At 35.5% G+C, this 16,916-nt stretch overlaps 1 protein-coding gene across 7 annotated transcripts in view; it reads left to right on the plus strand.

Annotated features, from left to right (window-relative positions):
* Positions 1-16,916, plus strand: part of Arfip1 (ARF interacting protein 1) — a 118,877-nt gene that overhangs the window by 55,507 nt on the left and 46,454 nt on the right. The gene's annotated exons all lie outside the window — the stretch shown is intronic.

Consider the following 16,916-nt stretch of genomic DNA (forward strand, 5'->3'; position numbering starts at 1 on the left):
ATGCTAAGCACACACTCTACCCCTAAGTTGTGTACCCCCTTCCCTAGCCCAGTGCTTTTTATTTTGATCTCCCTCTAAGTTGAAATTTAAATTTAATATATCTTAATGGGAATACCATGGCTTTGGAGATAATTTGGGTTCAAACTTCAGCTTTATCATTTCAAGCAGTGTCATCTTGAGCTAGTATTTATTTAATCTGTTCTACTTTTTTTCTACAATTAAAATCTTAATTTACTTTCATTAGGATATTAATATTATATGAGATAATAATAATACACTCTTAGAAATGATAGTGATAGTTATTATTTCTGTAAGTATTTACACTAAACATTCTTTTTAATGACATTTGATACATGTGTACGAATTTAAAAATAATAATATTCAGATACTTAAAGTAGTAGTTGAAAGGTTCTTAATTTATAGTTTAGATAGGACTCTTTGCTTTATATATTTAAGAATAAAATCCTTTAGTTTAACAGGAAGTGATACTTTAGTTCAGGATTTCTCAATGTCAGCACCATTGACAGCTTGAGTCAGACAATTCTCTGTTTGAGAGGTTGTTCTGTGCATTATAGGCTGTTTAGTACATCTCTATCTTCTTCCTACTGAATTGTAGTAGCACTCTTCTGTTGGTAAGCAAAAATGTTTTCAGGTATTGCTAAATATCCCCAAGGATGGAAGAAATTTATCTCTGTTTTAGATTAGTTTAATTGAGATTAGAAAGTTTCATTGAATTTCTTTTGTTTTTCCTCTTCAAGCTTGAGGCTTTTGCTTTAGTCTGTTTTCTATTGCTATAACAAAATACCCAGGACTTGGATAATTTAGAAAGAAAAGAGGCTTATTCACAGTCCTGAAAGCAGGGAAATTCAAGATAAGGTGCTGCATCTGTCAAGGAACTTATGTTATGTCATAATATGATGGATGATGGCTAAGGCAGGAGTACGTGCATGAGTGGCAAGTGAACACATATGGAAGAGGGATGGGAAAAAGGGAGCCACATGCTTCACAGTAACCTCCTCTTGAGTGAACTAATCCAGTTTCTTGAGAAAGACCTTAGTCCCTATCATAGGCACTACTTTCTAGCACGAGTACCTTGGCAACCACATTTCCATGAGTTTTGGCAAGGACAGACCACATCCAAACCGTAGTGGTTTATTTTACTTGCAAACATCTGTGGACCCCCCCACCAAAAAACAAAAACAAAACAAAACAAAAAAAACAGTGATTCATAGAAGAAAGAGACTTAAATTCTGAGTGTACAAACACTTGAGGTGTTAGTCTAAGACACACGTGTATAATTAGGAAACTCAAGTTATCATCATTACCTTTACCTATTATAAAATTCTGGTCAAATACTCATTATTCCAAGCTTTTTATTAGTGGTTTCTTCATTTAATTTTTGGTAACTGCTCTTTTACAAATGTATTTGGCAAATGTTTCTAGTATTGCTATATACCAGGCAAGGCACTAGGGATATAACAATGGACAGAAATTCCTGCCATCAGGGAGCTGATATCCCAAAAGACAATCTGGTGAAAGCTAAGGACCTTTATCCAAGAAAAATGCAATGTATACAAAATGCTGCAAGGGTTGGGGTTATAGCTCAGTATTAAGAGCGTGTGTATGCATCAGGTCCTGGGTTCAATCCCCATCACCCCCACCTCCTCCCCACCCCGCAAATTGTAGTAGTCAGTGTTGGGAAAGGCACCTGCCACCTTCAGCCTATTTTTTTCTTGTTGCTCTTTATTGTTGGAGTATGGCTTATACACAGTTAAAGCACAGATGTGAAGTATACACCATCCAGATCAAGATGAAGAACATTTCCAGGACCTCTGAAGACTCCCTGATGCCCTCTACTGGGCATTAAATCTAATTCTTCCCAGGGTAACCACCACTGATCTTAACTATCATCAACAGATTGCTTTTGACTGTTCTTCAACTGTGTATCACTAGAATCATGCAGTCTATACTTTTTTTGGCAGGGTTGGGGGGAACCAGGGATTGAACTCAGGGGCACTCAACCACTGAGCCACATCCCAGGCCCTGTTTTGTATTTTTTTTAGAGACAGGGTCTCACTGAGTTGATTAATGCCTCGCTGTTGCTAAAGCTGGCTTTGAATTGGCTGGCAGTCGTCCTCTCTCAGCCTCCTGAGCCACTGGGATTTCAGGTGTGTGCCACTGCGCCCAACTAGTCTGTACTTTTTTGACAGGCTTTCACTGAATGTTGTATCTGAGATTCATTCATATTGCTGCTTATGGCAGTATTTTATTCCTTTAATTGTTTTTTAGTTTTCCATTTGTGTATCTATTTTTTGGTTGATAGGCTGTTTCCAGTCCTTGACCATTATAAATAAAGCTTCTGTTACTACCTTCACAGGCCTTGGGTGTACACAATTACCTGTTTCTTTTGGGTGCGTACCCAAGAGTGAAACTGGCCGGGTCATGAGTTTAGCAAGTGGTTGAACTATTTAGCAAGTGGTTGAACCAGTTGACAATTTTACCAGCATTCAATGGCAGTTCTGGTTGTTTACATTTCAATTTTAGTCATTCTGATGGAGGCATATGGTATCCTGTTGTGGTTTTACTAAGCATTTTCCTGATGACTGATGATGTTGGGCATGTTTTCATATTTTTAGTGGTCATTTGGATATGTCTTCTGTGAAGTAGCTTTCCAAGTTTTTTGCTCATTTTTTCTACTGGGTGTGTGCTTTTTAAAAATTCTTTTGTATTTTTTGTATATTCTGGGTTTAAGTCATTTGAATGGATATATTACAATATTATCTTCCAGCCTGTGACTTTCTTTTGTACTTACTCTATTATTAATACTATCTGGTGAACAGAAATTATTCGTTTTGTGTGTATGTGTGCTACTGGGGGTTAAACCTAGGGGTGCTTTACCATCACACTATATCTTCAACCCATTTTGTTTTTTATTTTGAGAGAAGGTCTAAGTTACTGAGGCTGATTTCTACTGAGTTGCTGGGATTACAGTTGTGCATCACCATACCTGGCCAGAAATTGTTAATTTTAATGAATTCCAGTTTAATCAGTCTTCCCTTCTCCAGTTAGTGATTTTTGTGTCCTGTTTTTTTAAAAAAGCTTTGCCTGTTCAGCATATTGATTCTGTTTCTTCTCAAAGTTTTGTTGTTTTGCTTCTCTTACTTAGGTCTGTGATTCATCCTAAGTTAATTTTTGTGTATGGTATGAAGTGTAGAGGTTGTAGGGTTTTTTCTCCCTTGCATAAATATCTATCTAGTTAATATAAAATGGGTTAAAGATCCAAACATAAGATCTAAAACTATAAAAACTTCTAGAAGAAAAACCCCATGACATTGGTCTCATAAATGATTTTTTTGAATATGACATCAGATGCACAAATAATTGGGACTACATCAAACTAAAAGCAAAGGAAACAGTCAACAAAATGAAAAGTCCAAAGAATGAAGAAAATATTTACAAATCATATAATGAAAGGTATAAGTATCCCAAATATATAAAGGATTCATACAACTCAGTAGCAGATAAACAACCCAATTAAAAAATGAGCAAAAACTGGCTACAGTGGCACATATATCTCGTTTACTCAGGAGGCTGAGGCAGGACAATTACAAGTTAGAGGCCAGCCTGAGCAACTTGGCAAGATCCTGTTTCAAAATAAAAAGGGCTGGGAATATAGCAGTGGCAGAGCACTTGATTAGCATGCACCAGGCCCTGGATTCGATCCCCTAGTAGTTGCAGGTGGGGGAAGCAAAGGAAACTGAGTAGACTTTTTTCTAAAGAAGAAATACAAATAGTCAACAGTTGTGAATAGGTGCTCAATATAATTTATCCTCAGGAAAAATGCAAATCAAAACCAGAGTGAAATATTACTTCACATCTGTTAGGAATAGCTATTATCAAAAAGTCAATAGCTTAGGTGGGGATGTGGAAAAAAGGGAACCCTTATACACTATTGGTGGGAATGTAAATAACCTTTATAGAAAATAGTTTGGAGATTCCTCAAACAATTAAAACTAGAACTACCACAAGATAATAAAGATAGAGAAAAAGCAATCCCACTTATGGGTATATATTCAAAGGAAATAAAGTCATTATATCAAAAGAGACATCGCACTCTCAAGTTTATTGCAGTACTCTTCACAATGGCCAAGATATATGTCCATTGACAGATGAATGGATAAAAAGAATGATTATACAGACACACTGATGAGACTATTATTCAGCCTTAAAAAAAGGAAGAAAATTCTACCATTTCTGACAATTTAGATGGGGCTGGAGGACATTATGTTACGTGAAATAATCCAGGCACAGGAGGACAAATATTGTGTGTTCTCATTTAGATATGGAATCTAGAAGTCTAGCTCATCGAAACAAAGTAGAACAAAGTAGAGGTGAGGGTTAGGGAGATGTTGATCAAGACTGCAATTAGTTATAGGATAAAGTAGTTCTGGAGACCTAAAGTACAGCAGGGTAGATATAGTCAATAATAATGTATTATGTACTGGAAATTTGCTAGGAGAGTACATCTTAGATATCCTCGCCACACACAAAAATGGTAACTATGTGAGGTGATGAATATCTTAATTAGCTTGATTGTGGTAATTATTCAACAGTATATACACAAATTAAAACATCACAATGTACACATTACAGTTAATTTGTCAATTATATGTCAGTAAATCTGGGATAAAAAAAAAAAGTCTGGGTACAGTGATGCATGCCTATAATCCTAGCAGCTCAGGCAGAAGGATTGCAAGTTCAAAGCAAGCCTCAGCAATTTAGCAAAGCCCTAAACAACTCAGTGAGACCCTGCCTCTAAATTAAAAGATATTTTTTTAAAAATGGAGAGAAAAGTTCATCCTTCCTTCCTTGGGGGCTTTTGCTCTATAATAATTAGATATGTTTGGGCCCATTTCTGAACTCTGCTTTATTTCTTGGTCTTTTTATGTATCCTTGAAATAATACCACACAGTATTTTTCTTACTATAATAATTAAGACTGGAACAGGTATCAGCCCCAATGTTGATACCTGGTAACTAATTTCTTCAGCGTTTTTCTTCTTCAAGTTTACCTTGTACCTTAAGCCTATTCATAAGTCTTTTTTTTTTTTTTTAAAGAATCTTTGCCTTTAAGTGTCACTGGAAAAGTGATTTACTTATGTGCAGCCAATATTTGCTGCCCTGAGAATTTACTCACTAGTTCATATCAAATTCTCCTTTTAGAAATTATACCTCAATATTATTTCACTTTCTGTTGGGAAGTAGAGAAGGAGAAAAGGATGTTATCTTGGAGGTCTCTTCTTGTTGGATATGAAATTCATCAGTGGGAGAAACCCCCAAAGAAGCAATGATCCACTTCAACCAGTATGTCCCAACTCTTCTCCCTATAGAAATTTTCAACAGTATAAAAAATTGTTTGTTGTACCTTTTTTTATTAGAAAAATGCATATCATGAGAGTCTCTTAAACATTTAATACTCTTTAATTAAAATCAAATTTACAAGTGTTTTGTATATATTAAGATTCATTGGCCATGTTTACCTAGACATTGACTTCTGAGCAGTAAACAGGAAATTTTCTGAGCAGTAAACAGGAAATTGTGTTTAACCTCAAATCCAATTTTTAGAATTTTAATAGAAATAAAAAAATCATTGAGGAAAATAAGTATTAAATATATTACTTAGCAGTAGACTATAGACTGGTAAAGTGATCTTATATGTAAAAGTGGATCATAAATTATGTATCTATCTTATATACATTATAAATGTACTGGCATATCTTTTATATGTATTTCGATTTAAAATCTGAAGATGATTTATTTGATGCATACTGTATAATGCACTTTGAAAGTAGAGTCACAAAATCAAATTGGTACTTATTAAGTTGCCATAACTTGGTTGGCCAGCTGGTGTCACTGTGGCATAGGCAATGAAATTATAAAAAAAAAATTGTTTTTGTTTTTCATTGCAGATGTTTGATTTTCATTTGACTTCCTTTCTTAGTCAAGGCACTGGTTAGACTTATACTCAACACTCATATTTATAGAAATTATAATGGAAGCGCTCATGCTAGAAATGGCCTTGTCAGCAGTTTAGTCAGACCATTGCCTCATCTATGAATATTTCTAGATTTGTTTCTCTTATTAAGATAGGGGCAATACACCACTTCTGTTCAACATAGTCCTCGAAACACTGGCCAGAGCAATTAGACAGACGAAAGAAATTAAAGGCATAAAAATAGGAAAAGAAGAACTTAAATTATCACTATTTGCAGATGATATGATTCTATACCTAGCAGACCCAAAAGGGTCTACAAAGAAGCTATTAGAGCTAATAAATGAATTCAGCAAAGTGGCCGGATATAAGATCAACACGCATAAATCAAAGGCATTCCTGTATATCAGCGACAAATCCTCTGAAACGGAAATGAGGAAAACTACTCCGTTCACAATATCCCCCCAAAAAATAAAATACTTGGGAATCAACCTAACAAAAGAGGTGAAAGATTTATACAATGAAAATTACAGAACACTAAAGAAAGATATAGAAGAAGACCTTAGAAGATGGAAAAATATACCCTGCTCATGGATAGGCAGAACCAACATCATCAAAATGGCGATATTACCAAAAGTTCTCTATAAGTTCAATGCAATGCCAATCAAAATCCCAACAGCATTTCTTGTAGAAATAGATAAAAGAATCATGAAATTCATATGGAATAATAAAAGACCCAGAATAGCAAAAACAATGCTAAGCAGGAAGTGTGAATCAGGCGGTATAGCGATTCCAGACTTCAAACTATACTACAGAGCAATAGTTACAAAAACAGCATGGTACTGGTACCAAAACAGGCGGGTGGACCAATGGTACAGAATAGAGGACACAGTAACCAATCCACAAAACTACAACTATCTTATATTTGATAAAGGGGCTAAAAGCATGCAATGGAGGAAGGATAGCATCTTCAACAAATGGTGCTGGGAAAACTGGAAATCCATTTGCATCAAAATAAATCTGAATCCCTATCTCTCGCCATGCACAAAAGTTAACTCAAAATGGATCAAGGAGCTTGATATTAAATCAGAGACACGGCATCTGATAGAAAAAAAAGTTGGTTATGATCTACATACTGTGGGATCGGGCCCCAAATTCCTCAATAGGACACCCATAGCGCAAGAGTTAACAACTAGAATCAACAAATGGGACTTACTCAAACTAAAAAGTTTTTTCTCAGCAAAAGAAACAATAAGAGAGATAAACAGGGAGCCTACATCCTGGGAACAAATCTTTACTCCACACACTTCAGATAGAGCCCTAATAACCAGAATATACAAAGAACTCAAAAAATTAGACATTAAGATAACAAATAACCCAATCAATAAATGGGCCAAGGACCTGAACAGACACTTCTCAGAGGAGGACATGCAATCAATCAATAAGTACATGAAAAAATGCTCACCATCTCTAGCAGTCAGAGAAATGCAAATCAAAACTACCCTAAGATACCATCTCACTCCAGTAAGATTGGCAGCCATTAGGAAGTCAAACAACAATAAGTGCTGGAGAGGATTCGGGGAAAGGGGCACTCTTGTTCATTGCTGGTGGGACTGCAAATTGGTGCAGCCAATTTGGAAAGCAGTATGGAGATTTCTTGGAAAGCTGGGAATGGAACCACCATTTGACCCAGCTATTCCCCTTCTCGGTCTATTCCCTAAAGACCTAATAAGAGCATGCTACAGGGACACTGCTACATCGATGTTCATAGCAGCACAATTCACGATAGCAAGATTGTGGAATCACCCTAGATGCCCTTCAATAGATGAATGGATAAAAAAAATGTGGCATTTATACACAATGGAGTATTACTCTGCATTAAAAAATGACAAAATCATAGAATTTGGAGGGAAATGGATGGCATTAGAGCAGATTATGCTAAGTGAAGCTAGTCAATCTTTAAAAAACAAATACCAAATGACCCCTTTGATATAAGGGGAGTAAACAAGGACAGGGTAGGGACGAAGAGCTTGAGAAGAAGATGTACATTAAACAGGGATGAGAGGTGGGAGGGAAAGGGAGTGAGAAGGGAAATCGCATGGAAATGGAAGGCCATCCTCAGGGTTATACATAAGGACATATAAGAGGAAAGGAGGAGTAAGACAAGATAATACAAATGGAAGAAATGATTTACAGTAGAAGGGGTAGAGAGAGAAAAGGGGAGGGGAGGGGAGGGGAGGGGGGATAGTAGAGAATAGGACAGACAGCAGAATACATCAGACACTAGAAAGGCAATTTGTCAATCAATGGAAGGGTAACTGATGTGATACAGCAATTTGTATATGGGGTATAATTGGGAGTTCATAACCCACTTGAATCAAATTGTGAAATATGATGTATTAAGAACTATGTAATGTTTTGAACGACCAACAATAAAAAAATAAAAATAAAAAAATAAAAAAAAAACAGAAAAAAAAAGATAGGGGCAATAGCTAGATGAGGAGAGGACATGAGGTGGTGTTTTGTTTTTTAATATTTTTTTTTAGTTGTAAATGGACACAATCGATACCTTCACTTTATTTATTTATTTATTTATTTATTTATTTATTTATTTATTTATTTTGATGTAGTGCTGAGGATCTAACTCAGTGCCTCACTCGTGCCAGGTGAGCACTCAACCACTGAGCCACAACCCCAGCCCAGTGTTTCAGGGTTTCTTGGGGGTTTTATTGTTGTTCTTATTGATGGGTTTTGTTTTGTTTTTTTGTAGCAAAGATATTTCTATTTCTAAATAAAAAATAATTCTTGTATTTTAAAGATTAGTAAAGTTTCATCAAAAACTTCAAATTTCTCTTTGACTTATAAACTGCATTCTATTTGTAATGGATGCTGTTATAGTGTTTGTTAAAATATTAAATTAGAAATTTACCATTTGCACCATGAGTTAAAAAGAAGAAGCAAGTATTAGCTCTGCATGGTTGAGACTTCTTATAATTAAGGGATAGTTGTCAGATTTAGAGAAATTACCTCATTAGACATAGCTGAAATGGAACTTTTCCTGTGGGAAGCCCAAAACAAAAATTCATAATTTTAGTGTTTTTCCATTTGTGAACGTTTTTCTCTAGGGAAACAAAAAACAGGGTACTCTCTCCCCACCCCTCAACAGAACTGCCAAAATTTGCATTTAAATTGAGGGAGCTTAGGAGTTACTGAACCTACCATTGGGTTCTTAGATTTTCTGGGGCTTAAGAACCCTTGGTCTGTAAGTTTTGAGTTAAATCACGGGTACTGGTTCTGTAGGAGTACCCTGGCTCTCACTGCTTTATTTTACAAGAGAGGAAAAGGGCCCTGGAGGTTATGATTGAATTACCCACCATTACATAGCTACACCAAAAGCTTATGTGATTTGACTATAATTGTGATGAGGGCAATGCCTCTATCGTTCATTGCCTAATTTCCAGAGCCTGGCCAACAGTGCTTGGCATATAGTACCAGTTTTTAGTAAATGTTTATTCATGCTAGGGCTTGGATTAAAAATAAGGTTTCTAGGATTCTGTGGGAAAAGAGGGAAGAGAGATTGTAATCTTTGTGGTATAAGTTGTGTCCTTGATTTCTCTGCATTAGTTGTTGCTTTGATGTGTATGCACTCTTAATGTTATTGTTTTAATCTTTTAAGGCTTCTGTGTACCTAAGCAATTTCTCCATTCCCAGCCTGGAGATTGGGGAAAGAAAAAGGATACAGATAAGAAACAGTTTGGATATACTTTCATCTCTAATCCTCACCAACCCAATGTTATAATTTATTTATCTGCTTTTTATTCATTTATTATTCATTCATTCATTTATCATTTATTTATCTACTTTTCCTAAGAAGTTGGAATCACTATTAAAGCATAGACTGTGTGCACACAACATAGTTTATGGTTCGCTGCAGTTGCTTAAAAAAAATGATGATTTCAAGTGTATGGACTTAAAATTTGACATATGTTCTATTTCTGTCATCCTACACTAGAGTTTGAGTAGTATGCAATGATGTTTTTGTCTCCATATCATACAGAAATATAGTACTATGTGTCCATACTATACCTAAAACATTCAGTAGCTCAGTCAGTGGCAACATTGATTTGACATTAGCTTTTTCAGAAAACCAGTTCTGATCAAATATATATCTAGGACACTTTAAGAGGTATGGAGAATGTCTTTCAAAGGTTCATTAACCCTATTCAAATCTATATTCACTTTTGAAAATTGATACATAAAAATTGTACATATTCGTAGGATATCATAATGTTTCAATATGTGTATATATTGTCTAATGTTCACAATAAGGCACACATATCCATCTCCAACAATTATCCTTCATTTGTGGTAAAAACATTCAAATTCCTTTTTTCTAGCTTTCAAAATGTACAATACATTATCATTATAGTTACCTTACTGTGGTGGTAGCACGACAGACCTTATTCCTCCTATCTTACTACCCAGTTGACCAATCTTTAGGTTAATTTTAATATTTACTTTTAAGCTAAAACACAGTGAAAATTTTAAATCTGTGTTTATTATATGCACATACATTAAATTAATTCTGGATTGAGATTCCTGTTGAAAACTGTGAAGAAATATATAATTTGTAATGGAAGACTAAAGCCCTATCTTTATAATCTGTAAATTTGTGCCCTTACTTATATAAGCAAAAGCTATCATGAATGTTTTTGACCTCTAGGGGAAATTATTTTGAATGTAGATACATACTGATATTTTTATCTCTTTGAATGAATTCAGCATTCATTTGGTGCAAAATTGGTATGTAATTTTATGTTATTTCATGCTTATTGAAATTTTGTACTATTTAGAATGTAGCTAAGCGGGCAGGAGTGGGTGATGCCAAGAGGGTTGGCATAGAACCTCCAAAAGGTAGTGCTAATATGTTTTTGAATTCATTAAATGAATGAATGAATGAGATGGAGAGATATTGAAATCATACATCTGTGTTATCAGCATATACATAGTGACAATATAGAGAAATCAAATTTATTATCTTGATCAGGTAGAATAGTGTATAGAAGAAGTGTGGTCATAAAGTGATGTTATTAGACTTATTCACTTAAAATGAGATTCAAGAAGTGTTGCTTCTGAGTCAAATAACAAAGTCCAAAGAGTGGCCATTGATGTTTGGGATACTTAAGTGGAATGGTGTTTGAAAGATGAACGGCATTGGAGATGAGGAGTTAATCACATCTGAGACTAGGTATAATTTGGGTTATATTATATTTAGACCAGTACACTTTTTTTTTTTTTTAAATCTACCCTTATCCTTTTTTAGCTCTGAGCAACTATTCACATTGCCAATTTTAGGCATACCTACAAATATTCTGAGAAAAAAAATTATATACCTATACTTAATTTTAATTTTATTACTATACTCCATCATTCTGCTTCAGCATAGATAGGTAGGCTTATGCAATAGATTTAATTTTATTTTAAGTATTATACAGTGTGTTAAAAATATAGCAAAATACTATATACTTTGCCTTTAGTGAACTTTATTTTTGATAATCTTTGAAAAATTTTTAGCTCAGAGCTTGGAAGAAAGTGCTAACAGAATACATAATGCTGGGGCTGGGGATGTGGCTCGAGCGGTAGCGCGCTCGCCTGGCATGCGTGTGGCCCGGGTTCGATCCTCAGCACCACATACAAAAGAAAGATGTTGTATCCGCCGATAACTAACTAACTAACTAAATAAATATTTAAAAAGTCTCTCTCTAAAAAAAAAAAAAAAGAATACATAATGCTTCCCAGAAAGTATGCCCAGTAGCCTGCAAAAGCTTGGAAACATCCAGAATACTAAAAAGAGTGAGTTATGCCAAAGCCCTCAACAAATACTTGGGATTGACTGAAAGGAAGGTAGATGGCAATGTTGAGGTTGACAAGATGGCAATGAGACCCCAGCCTGGAGGGGCGCGGGGTCGGGGGGGGGGGGGGGAGGAATGACACATAAAAAATGGGAGTTGGGGTGAGGAGCCATGCTGTACAAGGACAGAAAAATGGTTTTCTGTAGGAGTTCCTCAAAATAGGCCAAGGTTCACCCACATCAGAGTCACTGACTTGCTTGCTTGAAATTCTGACTCCTGGACTACAAATTTGAACTTCATGAGAATCACAAGGGGCATTGAAGAGGAATTTGTGTTTCAAACAGGCTCCTCAGATGATTTTTTACTGAAAATAATGTTTGAAAACTGGTAGTTTAGAGGTACCAGTGGAGAGCTGAAAAAAATGCTGACCCAGACTCCTAATAGTAGAGTATTGGTAAGTAGGAAGTTGGAGCACAGTCAGTTTGACTCAGGTAATTGGAGAGAAGCAGAGGGGCACTGGGTGGGGGTAATGATGCTGCAGTGTATCAGCAAGTGGAATGGGATCTGGAGGCCTGTTTGAATATTGCTTTGCTCTGACAGATGTTCTTTATAGATAGCTGTTAAGATAGAAGTGGATTTTAGTTTACCAAAATTCGTAGAGCATTTAACAGAAAATTTTGAGTTTGTTTCTTTAAAAAATTATATAGCAGCTTTGGAAGGTTTTGTCCAGTTTGAAGAATTAGGTGAGATGTTTAAATTGAGAAATTTTCTTAGTAAATGAAGTAATAAGCACTCTGTCAGATGTCAGGAATACAAAAGGGAACCAAACACGTAAGTTTCCTGGTCTGTCTTAGCATATTGTCTTGAGGGGAGACTACAGACAAGTTAATTTTTTAACAAATATATTTTGGTTTTAGTTGTAGATGGACACAATACCTTTACTTATTTGTTTGTTTTTATGTGGTGCTGGGGATTGAACCCAGTGCCTCACACATGCTTGGCAAGCACTGTACCACTGAGCCACAACCCCAGCCCCAGACAAGTTAATTTTGAGTACTGTGTGGGAAATGATATGCAAGGCCAAGTAGAGCGTGGTCTGAGAACGGTTAGGAGTTTGGAAAGTTTCCTGGGGAATTTCTGTCTGACCCGAGAGTTGAAGGATAAACTGGCCAGGTGAAGAATCAAGAACGTTCCCACTAGAGGCAGCTGATGGAGGTGCAGGACCACAGAATTGAAAACTCATGTTGCTGGAGTGAAGAAGGGGGGGGGGCAAGTATATGAGAAATGAGACTAGAGAGAGAAGTAGAGAGTAGATTTCACAAAACCTCGAAACCATATTGAGGAACTTAGACTTTACCTAAAATGCAATGGTATAAAAATGGGGTGTCTCACTCAGATACCCATTTTAGAAAGTTATCTCTGGCTACACTTTGAAGATTCCGTTCTAAAGCTGACAGGACTAGAGAAGGGAAACCAGAATTGTCAACAAGGAAAGACCTAGCGAAGCACACCAAGCTATGTTGGAAGATACGGGTAGGAATAAAACTGGGAGAATGTAGAGTTAGGCAGCTAAGGGAGAAGAGAGTTGGTATAGTTTGTAGACGACTTGGAGGATCCTGGGTTGTCACAATATATGCTTTCAGAATCACTCCCTTATTCGAGATTTCTCCCCCTAGCCCTAAGTAAAAGGGGAAGAATAACTAATTTCCAGTATCCTGAGTGTTACTAAAGATGTGTATTTTAAAGCAAATTTGCTGAATGTTTTGTATTCTTTATGTGTTGGTTTCAGAATAATGTTACTTTGAAAGTAAATTATCATACTAAATTATAAATTCCAAACTTATATTTTAACCTCATTCTTATTCTAAACAATATGCAAAATGGAAACAAGTTCCTTTTGTTTGAAATGAGAGACCCCTTCACAGCTTTATGAAAGTTATTACTGTGAATATTCTTTTGTATTCTTTGAAGAGTTCTGAAAGTATACATGAAACTTATTTGGAGCTTCTTCCAAAAGTGTTATATTTTGTTTTAACCCAGTCATTTGAAAATGTGTTTTTAAAAAATACTGAATACTCCAGCATTATCTTACTAGCTATAATAGAAGGTTGACTTCAGGTTTATTCCATTTTATTAGACAGTTATTAAGCTTGGCCTTGCAAAGTCTTAAAGTTTGAGTTGAATGCCAGCAATTTAAAATGCAAATTAGAAATTTTATATTGTAGATTATAAGTGGGCTAATTGTCTTTGAAATATACTCCAGAAACTGTGGAAATAAATGTAATAGCATATTTTTTAAAGATAATGAGCTAAACACAGCTTTATGACTGAGACACTTTAACATTTTTTTAAGTGTTTTGTAAAGAAGGCACATTTAAATTTTTTGTGAACTGTGAAGCCATATTACATGATTTAGGGAATAAGTAATACAAGAAAGGAGAAAAAAGTCTACACACTTTAGAATCCTGGGTGTAATGTCACAAATCATTCATCCATTTCTCATACGTGGTCCCTATCATTTGGTGTTGCACTTAGCTGCCTATCAAAATGATAATCCTCTTCAGAATTTGCACCACCCTTTTTTTCACATTCTAATTTGTTACATATGACAGCAGAATGCAGTATAATTCATATAATGCACCACCTTTTGATCCGGCTCCTTCTGTTAGGCAGATTAGGTATAGGAAATCCTTGGTGCTACTCACATTTTACAGCTGCTTTATGTTAAGGACAGAACTTTTCTGGAAGAACTTTTGTGTGTTGAGTGAAGGAACTCTGGTGACTGTGGGAGGGTTTTGAGTGAGGTATAATACCCTCAACACTCCAGTTGTCTCCTCTACGGGCCATGCGTGACAAGGTGGAAGGTGTCCCCATAACTTCCTTAGAACTTATGTAACCAGAGATATCTATCTTATCTATTATTTAACCCATTATTAGCTACCCTCCTCCCCAATACTTCTCTTTCCAACAATTTACACAATGTTCCGTGACAGGAAAATGATTCAGATGACTAATTATATGCATACATATATATACATATATAGATAGATATAGATATATGTTTTTTGTACCAGCGATTGAACCCAGGGGTGCTTAACCACTGAGCCACATCCACAGCCCTTTTTGTATTTTATTTAGAGACAGGGTCTCACTAAGTTGCTAAGGCTGGCTCCTTCCTGAGCCTCCTGAGCCATTGGGATTACAGACGTGCAAGCTGACTAATGTGCTTTCAAATAAGCTCCAAGAAAAAGCAAGCCCAACTATCGAAGATACCATGTGAACATAGTTTGAGTGTGTTTAGATAATGTTTATTATTTTAATTTCTTCTATTTTGAGAGGTGTCTCTGATACTTTTTTCTTAAGGAGAACTATTGTGTTTACTGGACAATAAGTTTCTGAGAAGCTGTTAGGAGTTAGCAAGGTAACAACCATGGAAACAGCCAGTCCAAAAATAGTTGACCTCAGTGAGCAAACTTAGAAAGTTTAAAAAATACTTCAGTAGTTTGACAGGATTTTATTTTGTAATAAATGTTTGTCTTTTGGTGAGAGGAGATTGTCTAGTTAAAATGTAAATATGAACAAAAGGAATACTAACATTTAAAGCTAAAAAACATTGACTTAGGTATTAAAATACAAAGTGGCAAAATTCAAGGTCTTATTCAGCCATGTGAGCAGACTCAGAGACTTGATTTAAAAATAGGAAGTAAATAAAACTGAGTGTAAAGAATGTCTTCTTTTTAATTCTAAGTGCTCTTCAAAACAATAGCTGAAAAGGATGTGCTATGACAAGAGGTTTTAAGTGACATTAGGAAACAAGTGAATGGAATAAAGGCTGCTCATTTGTTTTCTAATAGGAAGTTACAAGTTGAGAACTTAGTTCTGTTAAACAAGTTCTGAAATATTTGAGATGTATTTTTTAAACAAATATTTCAGAAAACATACTGTTAAAATGAATTATAAATTGCTAATAAATTGCTTATAGCTCTTTACATTTCCTATACCTTATAGTTAATGTTGTTTCTTGAAGCTTGGCCTTAACCATATTGCTAGTAATAAAATGACACACTTCTTTGTCCCAGTGAAATGGGAGCAATAACAGTCTACAAAATATTGCTGTTGTGATTAAATGAGGTTGTATACATATAGTTTTTGCTTTGTATAGTTTCAGTATACATCAGTTTCATTTAGCACAGTTTAGATAAATAGCACAGTCCTCCAACAGCACAGCTCTCTTTCTCACTCTGTTTAGTCCTCTGATCACATGCTAACTCCTTCACATGTAGAGTAACCTTGGCCTGTCACTCCCTAGCCCTTTTATACTGCCTTGAAATAAAAAACCAAAAGAACTTATTACTTGTTTACCTATTACTTATTACTTATCTGCAGCACTTATTACTGCCTTACATATGTTTTACTGTCAGTCTCCTTCCTCTGCCCTCCTGTCATCTAGGATGTGAGTCGATGTGGGCAGAGACTTGATCTGTTTTCTTCACTGCTGTATCTGTGGTATTTGCAGCAGGGACTGGCTTAAAGTTAGTTCTAAGTAGATGCTGATTCAATAAATAAATCTTTTGTTTCAGAGCTCAAACAGTGCTTTTGCCTTTCCTATGTCATTCTTATGGTGGATTCTGAATTCCTCTGATACTTATTGTCTTTATTTTGACACCAAGTTCAGCTTTTATGTTAATATATATCTCATTTCTCCAGTGAGGTGCCAATGACTGTATCTTTTTCTTTCCCCAGAAAATCTAACATATTAAGAGTAAACAAATACTTATTACATTTAAAAATAAACCAGTTGCTATTGCAGCTTCTTAATCTACACGGTGTTGTCATAAATCCTTTAGTTCATTCAACAAATCCAGTTTGTTCATTCATTCAGCACATTTAGTACACACCTGCTATTCAGGTGTTGGCATATAGCAGCAAACCAAATGGTAACAAAAGTTTCTCTGTAAGTTATTCTTACATGTGTCCCAAATTAACTTTTTCTTTTTCCTTTCCTTTTCTGCAGTGGAAATTAAACCCAGGGCACCACAAATGCTCTTCCACTGACCTACATTCCTAGTGTTT

Source organism: Urocitellus parryii, chromosome 10 (assembly GCF_045843805.1).
Source record: "Urocitellus parryii isolate mUroPar1 chromosome 10, mUroPar1.hap1, whole genome shotgun sequence".
Taxonomy (NCBI): Eukaryota; Metazoa; Chordata; class Mammalia; order Rodentia; family Sciuridae; genus Urocitellus; species Urocitellus parryii.